This window comes from Polypterus senegalus, chromosome 8, assembly GCF_016835505.1.
Source record: "Polypterus senegalus isolate Bchr_013 chromosome 8, ASM1683550v1, whole genome shotgun sequence".
Classification (NCBI taxonomy): domain Eukaryota; kingdom Metazoa; phylum Chordata; class Cladistia; order Polypteriformes; family Polypteridae; genus Polypterus; species Polypterus senegalus.
Window position 1 is genome coordinate 183,259,003 of NC_053161.1, and position 10,497 is coordinate 183,269,499.

Here is a 10,497-nt window from a genome sequence, read left to right on the forward strand (position 1 = left end):
AGCATGTCTGTGGGGTCTTGTTGATGGTCAAACACAGGACGACAAAATCAAACTGGCTGTTCTGGTGAGAAAGGAAGACCAGATGGCAGAGAGAGCAGTTGATGCAGAAAGCGAGAGAAGAAAACAAAATGGGTGTAAAATGACATGGATTGCTCATGTGTGTTATTTATACTTACCTATAGTTAATCATACAGTTATGCTAATGTATATATGAATATTTATATATCTATATAAGGGCAGCTCACAACACGAGGCTGGGATTGGAGCTCTAACTTCTCTCTACATGGAGTTTGCATGTTCTCCCCATGTTACTGTGGGTTTCTTCCTTAGATGGATCCGCTTTCACTTACAGTCGAAAGAGATGCAGGAGAGGTGAATTGGTGTGTTAATGTGGCCTCTGTGTGTGTGTGTGACACCAGGTGTTCTTCCTGCCCTGTGCTCGATGTCTGCTGGAATTGGCTCCAGCAGCCCAACAAACCTGCCTTGATTTAGTAAATGGATGGATATTTATGTACTGTATTATTGTTCCCTTCTGCACATCTGTTTATCTTTTTATTTCTTTATTTTTATATGATTGTTTTGTTAGTTTTATGACTGTTTCTGCTTTGGTAAGACGTGTGGATATCTGACACTGTGACAGACTTAGACAGGTGGGGTTGAAAATGAAGCCCCCTGGAAACCAGAGCGCTGACTCGAGCCGCACAGCTGTTTAAATCCGTCAGGCTGATGTGTGACCCTCTATGATCAGAGACAGAGACCAACAAATGGACCACACGGACATGCTGGTCAGTCGAGTTGAGCCACACGGGACAGGTACGTACTTGCGCCATATACGAGATAAAGAAAAAGAGAGCATTGAGTAGCCAGTCGTCAGAGACCCTCATCGGAGTGCCTGCTCTGCTCTTTACATCTTTAACTTTTTGTGTCCGCACATTCCTCGCTGCTGCTGCTCATTTCTACTCCATGATTGTCCGCCTGATGGCTGCACATCTGCGGCTCGGTGCGCTGTCGGCTTTTTTAAAAACGGAAGCTCGCTGCTGATCGGGGTTTCTTTAATCCGCGGTGCCTACTTTGGCCTTTCGTTAGTGAATGAATGTAAAATACCCCACCCAGCGGCCCCGTGCACGTGCCCCGGACTGACCACCCGTGTCTCTCTGTTTTGCTAGCCGGTCGGTGGTGGCTGCAAGCGCCTGCTATGATTTGGAGAGAAGCGCGAGACAACCGTTGATTTGTTTCACACACTGAATGAAATCAATGATGAGATGTAACGTTCATTTAAAATACTGCGCAACTTAAAAACATGAATTGCATTTGCATCGTCGAGAGCCACGTCATTCCTGGTTAACTGGGTTGCTCTTTCTTATTATTGACACTAAGGATGAAAAGTCAGCGTTACTTCTCAATTGTATCCGGCTGCAGGTCGAAGACTCAGCCTTTCACCCCGCCGCTACCCGATCCACGTGCCTGCTGGATTCGTGCGCGCAGACATATTGAAAGCCTAACATACCGTAAAGTGTTCACGCATGCGTTAAACAGATTGGGCAGCACCGTAAAGTGTGCGAAGACGTAGTCTATTATTACGCACGCACGCGCGCGCGAGTCGGGCCGGCAACGGGCATAGAGAGAGAATTACTAGACGCCGCATGAACAGCAGCGTCGTACGTCAACGTCGCCGCCATATTGCGAGTGGCACTGCTGTGGAGCGAAGTAATGGATAAAGATGCTTCATGCATGTGCTGCTTGGGATTGTACAAACCGCTGTACGCTCGAAACCAGATCGCGGGGGATTATATTTGATAGGTAAGGCTGAACAATTGTTTTGGTTTTATTTGGCCATTAGAACATCCCGTTTTATAATCTTTACTTTAGCTACGTCAGTTGAACCTAGCAAAGCTATGCATTTATGTGCTCAAGTGAGCCTCCAAACAACGTTTTGGTTAAATGTATTTAGTCAGTAACTAGCTGTTAACATTTCTCAAACTTTGAAGGTTTCCTAAAGAAATCCACCTCAGAAAGCAGTGGGAGGGTAGCCCTTAGACAGGATTTTGACAAAGCCGTCATGTGATGCGCACCGTGCTAGTTTGGTAATAGATGCTGTACCGGCATCATATGATCAAAGCTACCACTTACTCACATTAAAAACAAAGGAGGTTTGATGATTCCTTCTGAGGGTACAGTCAAGGTGGTCAAAGTAGCTGAGCGTGTTACCCGACAGTCGACATTAGGACAAGCTGTCAGTGTATCTTTGATCAATCAGTTTGTTTTGGCTGAGATTGGTTCAGATGATGTGTTTCTTCTCAAGGAGCACATTGAGGAAACACAGTTTGAATTTGACAACCATCATTTTATGCTTATGTCTTTAGTTCTGTCTGTCTTCCACAAACTAAGGCTGCACCATATTACCAGAATGAATACTCTCAAATTACGGAGGGGCAACATACGGAAAAACCTATGGAAGACAGTTCTGTTTCAAGGATTTTAGATCCTATTCTGTGTACAGTATATTTAAGTAACCACATTGTGTGTGTGTGAGAGAGAGAGGAATGAGTGAAATGTTTTCAGAAATTATTAAGCCTATTTGTATACAATAAAATTGTTTATTTTTTCATTGAGGGTATCATTTCACTGTTAAAAGAAAGACAGACAAAGATAACTGGCAGTTACAAAATTCACAATTGGTACGCCAGTTTGAAAAGGGTAGTTTTAAAATGTGTTATTGAATCGTGCTGACGAATATAAGAGGGAAGAGAATTCCCGAGTTGAGAAAGCAGTAGGAGAGACGCTCGAGCTCCCATAGAACAACAACAACATTTATTTATATAGCACATTTTCATACAAATATAGCTCAAAGTGCTTTATATGATGAAGAAAAAGGAAAAAAAAGACAAAGTATGAATTTAAATAAGAAAACACTAATTAACATAGAATAAGAGTAGGGTCCAATGGTAAGGGAGGACAGAAAAAACAAAAAAATACTCCAGATGGCTGGAGAGAAAAAATAAAATCTGCAGGAATTCCAGACCACGAGACCACCTAGCCCCCTCTGGGCATTCTACCTCACATAAATGAAACAGTCCTCTTTGGATTTAGGGTTCTCTTGGGAAGACTTGATGATGACGGTCACATGGACTTCTGGCTTTTAATCCATCAATGTTATAATTCATCGTGGTGCTTTGATTAGGTGGTGGCGTTGCACCCACAGAAAACCGGGAAAAGAAACAAAAGAGAGAGTAGGGGTCAGTACGGATTTTAGAGTCACCATGAATAGTTATGATAATAAATTGAACATACAGAGTATCAGTATTAAGTTAAAGTGAAGTTATAAAAAGGCCATGTTAAAGTAATGTGTTTTCAGCTGTGTTTTAAAGTGCTCTACTGTATCAGCCTGGCGAGTTTCTATTGGCAGGCTATTCCAGATTTTAGGTGCTTAACAGCAGAAGGCCGCCTCACCACTTCTTTTAAGTTTTGTTCTTGTAATTCTAATCACACACTCATTTGAGGATGTAAGGTTACGATTTGGAATATAAGGTGTCAGACATTCTGATATATAAGATGGAGCGAGATTATTTAAGGCTTTATAAACCATTAGAAGTATTTTAAAGTCAGTCCTGAATGACACAGGTAACCAGTGTAGTGACATCAAAACTGGAGAAATGTGTTCGGATTTTCTTTTCCTAGTTAGGATTCTAGCAGCTGCATTCTGCACTCGTTGCAAAAGATTTATGTCTTTTTTGGGTAGTCCTGAGAGGAGTGCGTTACAGTAATCTAGTCGACTGAAAACAAAAGCTTGAACTAATTTCTAATCATCTTTCAATGTTATAAGAGGTCTTACTTTTGCTATGTTTCTTAGGTGAAAAAATGCTGTCCTAGTGGTCTGATTAATATGCGATTTAAAATTCAGGTTACAGTCAACAGTTATCCCTAAGTTCTTTATCTCCATATTGACTTTTAATCCTAATGCATCAAGTTTATTTCTAATACAGTGGTGTGAAAAACTATTTGCCCCCTTCCTGATTTCTTATTCTTTTGCATGTTTGTCACACAAAATGTTTCTGATCATTTAACCATTAGTCAAATATAACACAAGTAGACACAAAATGATGTTTTTAAATGATGGTTTTTATTATTTAGGGAGAAAAAAAATCCAAACCTACATGGCCCTGTGTGAAAAAGTAATTGCCCCCTGAACCTAATAACTGGTTGGGCCACCCTTAGCAGCAATAAATACAATCAAGCATTTGCAATAACTTGCAATGAGTCTTTTACAGCGCTCTGGAGGAACTGGCGCATCTATCACAGCAAGCCTTCCAGGTCCTGAAGCAGCAAAACAACCCCAGACCATCACACTACCACCACCATATTTTACTGTTGGTATGATGTTCTTTTCTGAAATGCTGTGTTCCTTTTATGCCAGATGTAACGGACATTTGCCTTCCAAAAAGTTCAACTTTTGTCTCATCAGTCCACAAGGTATTTTCCCAAAAGTCTTGGCAATCATTGAGATGTTTCTTAGCAAGATTGAGACGGGCCCTAATGTTCTTTTTGCTTAACAGTGGTTTGCGTCTTGGAAATCTGCCATGCAGGCCATTTTTGCCCAGTCTCTTTCTTATGGTGGAGTCGTGAACACTGACCTTAATTGAGGCAAGTGAGGCCTGCAGTTCTTTAGACGTTGTCCTTGGGTCTTTTGTGACCTCTCGGATGAGTCGTCTCTGCACTCTTGGGATAATTTTGGTCGGCCGGCCTCTCCTGGGAAGTTTCACCACTGTTCCATGTTTTTGCCATTTGTGTATAATGGCTCTCACTGTGGTTCGCTGGAGTCCCAAAGCTTTAGAAATGGCTTTATAACCTTTACCAGACTGATAGATCTCAATGACTTCTGTTCTCATTTGTTCCTGAATTTCTTTGGATCTTGGCATGATGACTAGCTTTTGAGGTGCTTTTGGTCTACTTCTCTGTGTCAGGCAGCTCCTATTTAAGTGATTTCGTGATTGAAACAGGTGTGGCAGTAATTAGGCCTGGGGGTGGCTACGGAAATTGAACTCAGGTGTGATACACCACAGTTAGGTGATTTTTTAACAAGGGGGCAATTCCTTTTTCACACAGGGCCATGTAGGTTTGGATTTTTTTTCTCTCTAAATAATAAAAAGCATCATTTAAAAACTGCATTTTGTGTTTTACTTGTATTATATTTGACTAATGGTTAAATGTGTTTGATGATCAGAAATATTTTGTGTGACAAACATGCAAAAGAATAAGAAATCAGGAATGGGGCAAATAGTTTTTCACACCACTGTATCCTCATTATATCCATTATTGGCAATCATTAAAATTTCAGTTTTCTCTTTATTTAGTTTCAGGAAATTACTATTCATCCATTTTGAAACACAAGTAAGACACTGTGTTAGTGAAACAATAGCGTCAGGGTCATCAGGTGCTATTGATAAATACAGTTGTGTGTCATCCACATAGCTTTGGTAACTCGTGTTGCGCCTTGAGATAATCTGACCTAACGGAAGCATGTTGATTGAAAAGAGCAGCAGACCCAGGATAGAGCCTTGTGGAACACCATATCGGATATCATGTGTCTTTGAGATTTGATTACCACAACTAACAAAGAATTTTCTCCCTGCCAGGTAGGATTCAGACCAATTTAAGAAACTGCCAGAGAGGCCCACCCATTGACTAAGGCGATTTCTAAGAATATTGTGATCAATGGTATCAAATGCGGCACTCAGATCTAAGAGGATGAGAACAGATAAATGGCCTCTGTCTGCATTTACCCGCAAGTCATTTACTACTTTAACGAGTGCAGTTTCTGTGCTGGCATTTGTTGTAAATCCTGACTGAAATTTATCAAGAATAGCAGGTTTATTGAGGTGGTCATTTAGCTGCATAATGACTGCCTTCTCTAAAATTTTACTTAAGAAATGCAGGTTAGAGATGGGTCTAAAATTTTCAAGAGCAGAGGTGTCAAGATTATTTTTCTTGAGTAGGGGTTTAACTACAGCAGTCTTAAGACAGTCTGGGAAGACCCCCGTATCTAATGATGAGTTTACTATGTCAAGAATATTATCAATTAGCCTGCCCGATACTTCTTTGAAAAACCTTGTTGGTATTGGGTCAAGGACGCAGGTGGATGGTCGCAGTTGAGAAATTATTTTATGTAAATCAGGTAAATATATCCTGATGAAAGAATTTAATTTGTTTATAATGGAGTACTGAGGCTTAGGAGGATCTGCAGTGTTTTATATATATATATATATATATATATATATATATATATATATATATATATATATATATATATATATATATATATATACTGTATTATTTCTAATATCATTAATTTTTTGATTGAAAAATACAACAATAGCCTCACAGGTTTCACTGGAAGTATTTTGGAGGCATTCCTTTGTGTTACCTGGTTTAGCAGATTGATCAATCGTAGAGAATAAGACTCTGGGATTACTAGCATTGTTATTTATAATCTTAGAGAAATCGCAGCACCTCTCAAAACAGACAGTGTTTTTGTATTCTGTTGTTTTAACCTTCAATATCTCTCAGTGGATAGTTAGTTTAGTTTTCCTCCATTGACGCTCAGCTCTCCGGCATGTTCTCTTTAAATCAGACACTCTTTGGGTCTTCAATGGTATAACAATGCTAGATTTTTTAACTGTCTTTTCAGGTACAACTATGTCAGCGGCAGTTCTCACCTTAGTATTACATTTTTCTACCTCTCTATTTACATTACCTCGCTATCATAGTTAGCACTACTTTACTTTAAGTTTTAAAGCTGCTGCTGAATCAAAGAAGCGTTTTTTTAACAATATGTTTCTCATGAATGTTTTCTATCAATACTTCTCTATTAAATAGTTAAAGAAAATGGTCTGATAGACCAATATCAATGATCTGCTTTACATCAACTTTTAGTCCTTTGGTAATTACTAAGTCTAACGTATGAACTGCTTTATGTGTAGGCTGACTAACGAGCTGTCTCAAATCAAAAGAGTCCAGGAGGTTCATGAATTCTTTTACTTTTTGGTCACACTGATTATAGATATGAAAGTTAAAGTTGCTGACTATATAAGTTATATTTTTTTTAGTGCCGCTTTGTGTGTATTTTTTATTTAATCTATAATCTGTTTTTATAGTTTTAATATTTTGTTCATCTAAACTAGAAATTGTAATTAAATTATTAGTGTTTATGCCACACTGCCTAGATTTTTTACATGCACAAAGATTAGTTATTAGATTATTAATGTAGTGCACTTTACGGAAGACTTTGTTAAGCAATTATTATGTCCTAGGAAAGCATTAGTATTACGGAAGGGGTTAAGAGTAGAAATAGACAATCAAGAGAGACGAATTACCTTAACCTTAATAGAACAGAGTTTGACGTGTGGTACAGAAAGTACAGCTGCTGATGAGGATCTGAGTGAACGAGATGAGTGTCAGTCTGTAGGAGATCAGTGAATTTGTGGAGAGCTTTAAATGTTAAGAACGGTATTTAGTATTGTACTAGGCTCACCCGCCTTTTCAGGCGACTGACTTTTAAGTTGACCACTTCTTAAGGCAATTCAATATGTAGATCAATTTGATATTTTATACAAACTCATTAATTTGGTTATATTGCATTTGAGTGGTATTCCTTTAATACTCGTAGTTTCTGTTATTTTTGTGATGAAATTTAAACTTTTTTTCTATATTGAGGTCGCCCTTTTGAACCCCCCTGATATTTACTACGCGGTGAGGCATTTGTACTCCATCAACATTAATTATTTCCAGAAACATAATTTTGTGTATTTTTCCAGCGCATCGCGCACAAAAGCAAGGGAACGATGGGAGCACCAGAACTCTGCTCACATCATGTCGCTTTGTACCGCAAGCTGCAAGTAGTAAGTCTGTGATAAGCGGAGTACTGCTACGCTTTCCACTCATGGGATGGAAGGACAATCCCAACCGCTTTTATATAGTAAGAAAGAGGAAGATATCGCACAGTCTGGAGTAGAAAATCATCTTTTACCTGGAAAAATGAAACTACAAATCCCATCATGCATTGTAAAATGGATGGGGCATGTGTGAAACTCCGCTCCTGCGTAGCACTCACGGGACGGAAGGACAATCCCGACTGCTTTTATATAGAAAGATTCTGTAATTAACAGGGAGCCAGTGAAGTTGAGAGAGAATAGGTGTGATATGTTCAGTGGAATTAGAACAGCAGCTTATTATCTTGGCAGCAGAATTTTGAAGAAGTTGTAAGCAATGGATACGTTTTTGTGGGATGTCAGATAGAATAGCATTACAATAATCTATACGTGAGGTGACTCGGGCATTAACCAATACTTCAGTACTGTGTTCTGTAAGAACAGGACGAAGTCTAGAAATGTTTCGGAGGTAGAAGAAGGGAGCCCGAGAAATGTTACTTGTATGGGAGGAATTATTTCATAATAATAATAATAATAATAATAATAATAATAATAATAATAATAATGATTATTTTTTAATAATTGCCATTATTAGTGAATAAATGGATATAAATAATTGCATTTAAATGATTCGCCAAAATCTGTTGTATGTACACGATACTGTTTTAAATGTTAATGGTTTTTATCAGAAAACCTGGTTTCCATGTCTACCTGTATTAATTTAAATGACACTTTTGTCATTATATATGTTTATACAAGTATGTAGTGTTTTTATTTTTCCACTCACATAATAAATTATATAAAGTCCCCTTTCCTTTTGATCTATTGTTGCAATTTCCTTGTATGGATAAATTGTGTTTGTTTAAAAATATCTTTAGATATCAATTATTATTTATACAATTGCCATTTGTCTCAGGTTTACAAATATGGAGGACTATTTCGGACAAAATTAAATAAATAAATAAATGCGCAAATCAATTAAAAGTATTGTGAAATGTGTGCATAAATAAATTAATGTGTCACAAATATGTTTTTTATTGCTTATTTATTTATTTAATTTTGTCCGTAACATTCCTGCAAACCGTCATTAAATACGACTTGAAATAAAACTGTCACTTTCACTCGTCAAAGTTGAGAGGGTGGACTCTAACACGCCCTCTAGTTACTGATTGGTGAATCAATAGCACAAGAATTAATTAGGAAAATGCTTACTACTGCCGATGAAATGGGTTCTGCCGAAGATATCACGTATTTCAGAGAGAGAACTGAAGATTTATCAGAAGAAATTACAATGTTGGCGGCCCTTTTAGATGCCAATATAGATGAAACTATTTTTGAAATTATCGAAGAACAGGTGGAACGGACTTGACTACACTCCAGTTCAGGGGCCTCATGTATAAACGGTGCGTACGCACAGAAATGTTGCGTAAGAACTTTTCCACGTTCAAATCACAATGTATAAAACCTACAATTGGTGTAAAGCCACGCACTTTTCCACGGTACCTCATACCTTGTCGTACGCAAGTTCTCCGCTCGGTTTGGCAGACTGGTGGCACCCAGCGTCATAGCAGTGCTACTGTTCCTGTGTGGTTACTTATTTTCCTGATGCGGCTTTATAAATACGCTGAAACTAACCGCATATTGTTTATTAGTGTAACTAATTAATTATAATTAACTTGTAACAATATAATGGTCCAGGGAATAGCCATAGTATTCCAAATACCATAACTGCTTTAGCATTGTTACTCTCACAGCACCTTCTTCTTCTTCTTCTTTCAGCTGCTACTGGAGTTGCCACAGCGGATCATCTTTTTCCATATTACTCTCACTGCACGACTCGGAGTATTTATATCACTGTATCTGAGTGTGAATCACAGCAGCAGCTGATTAGGAAGAGAATTATCGGTATACAGCATCAAGGACACGCTGTCTCAGCCACTGCAAAACGTTTCAAAGCATTTCCTGTACGGACCTCGCGGTTCAGAAACAGTTTCATCCCAAGAACTTTAAATGCACTCAATCAATTGCTCCTTGTAGAACTGTTTGTACTTATAAGTACAATCACCCCACTGTAAACTTGCACTACAGTTATAATATCGCACAACCTGAGGCACTTTATAAAGCGCGTATTTACATATGATGACGATATCATTTTTAAGGTGAAATGCAAAAAAATATTTTTATTAAATTATACAGATAAAACTTCAACTTCATTTAAATAATCTATATTATTCACTGGGAGTGTCGTTAAGGATAGAATAATTAAACATGTACTACGAAGATATTTCAATGTTCTTTAAACGTTTTGAAGAATCGGCGCTAAGCTTACAGATGGCTTAATTTCTATTACAGAGCTGATTGTGTGGTGATCGGTTACTTGGGTAAAGAAAAGCATTGACTGCAGTGACGACTACGCCAATATATATTGAATATAACACAGAAACAGAAAATAACAACACAGCTAAAAACGCAGCAACAAATTTCGGCAAAAGTTAAATGCTTGTGTCATGAGCACGAGGCGGCTATGCAGTGTCAGCAACGGACGAGGCCATCCACCGTGCATAAGATACTT

At 38.3% G+C, this 10,497-nt stretch overlaps 1 protein-coding gene across 1 annotated transcript in view; it reads left to right on the forward strand.

Annotated features, from left to right (window-relative positions):
• Positions 1-759: 759 nt before the first annotated feature.
• The window catches only part of LOC120533562 (gastrula zinc finger protein XlCGF26.1-like), an 813,484-nt gene continuing 803,746 nt past the window's right edge, over positions 760-10,497 (forward strand). The window contains exon 1 of the mRNA XM_039760507.1: positions 760-813. The gene's annotated coding sequence lies outside the window, so the exon portion shown is untranslated. The remainder of the gene's footprint in view (positions 814-10,497) is intronic.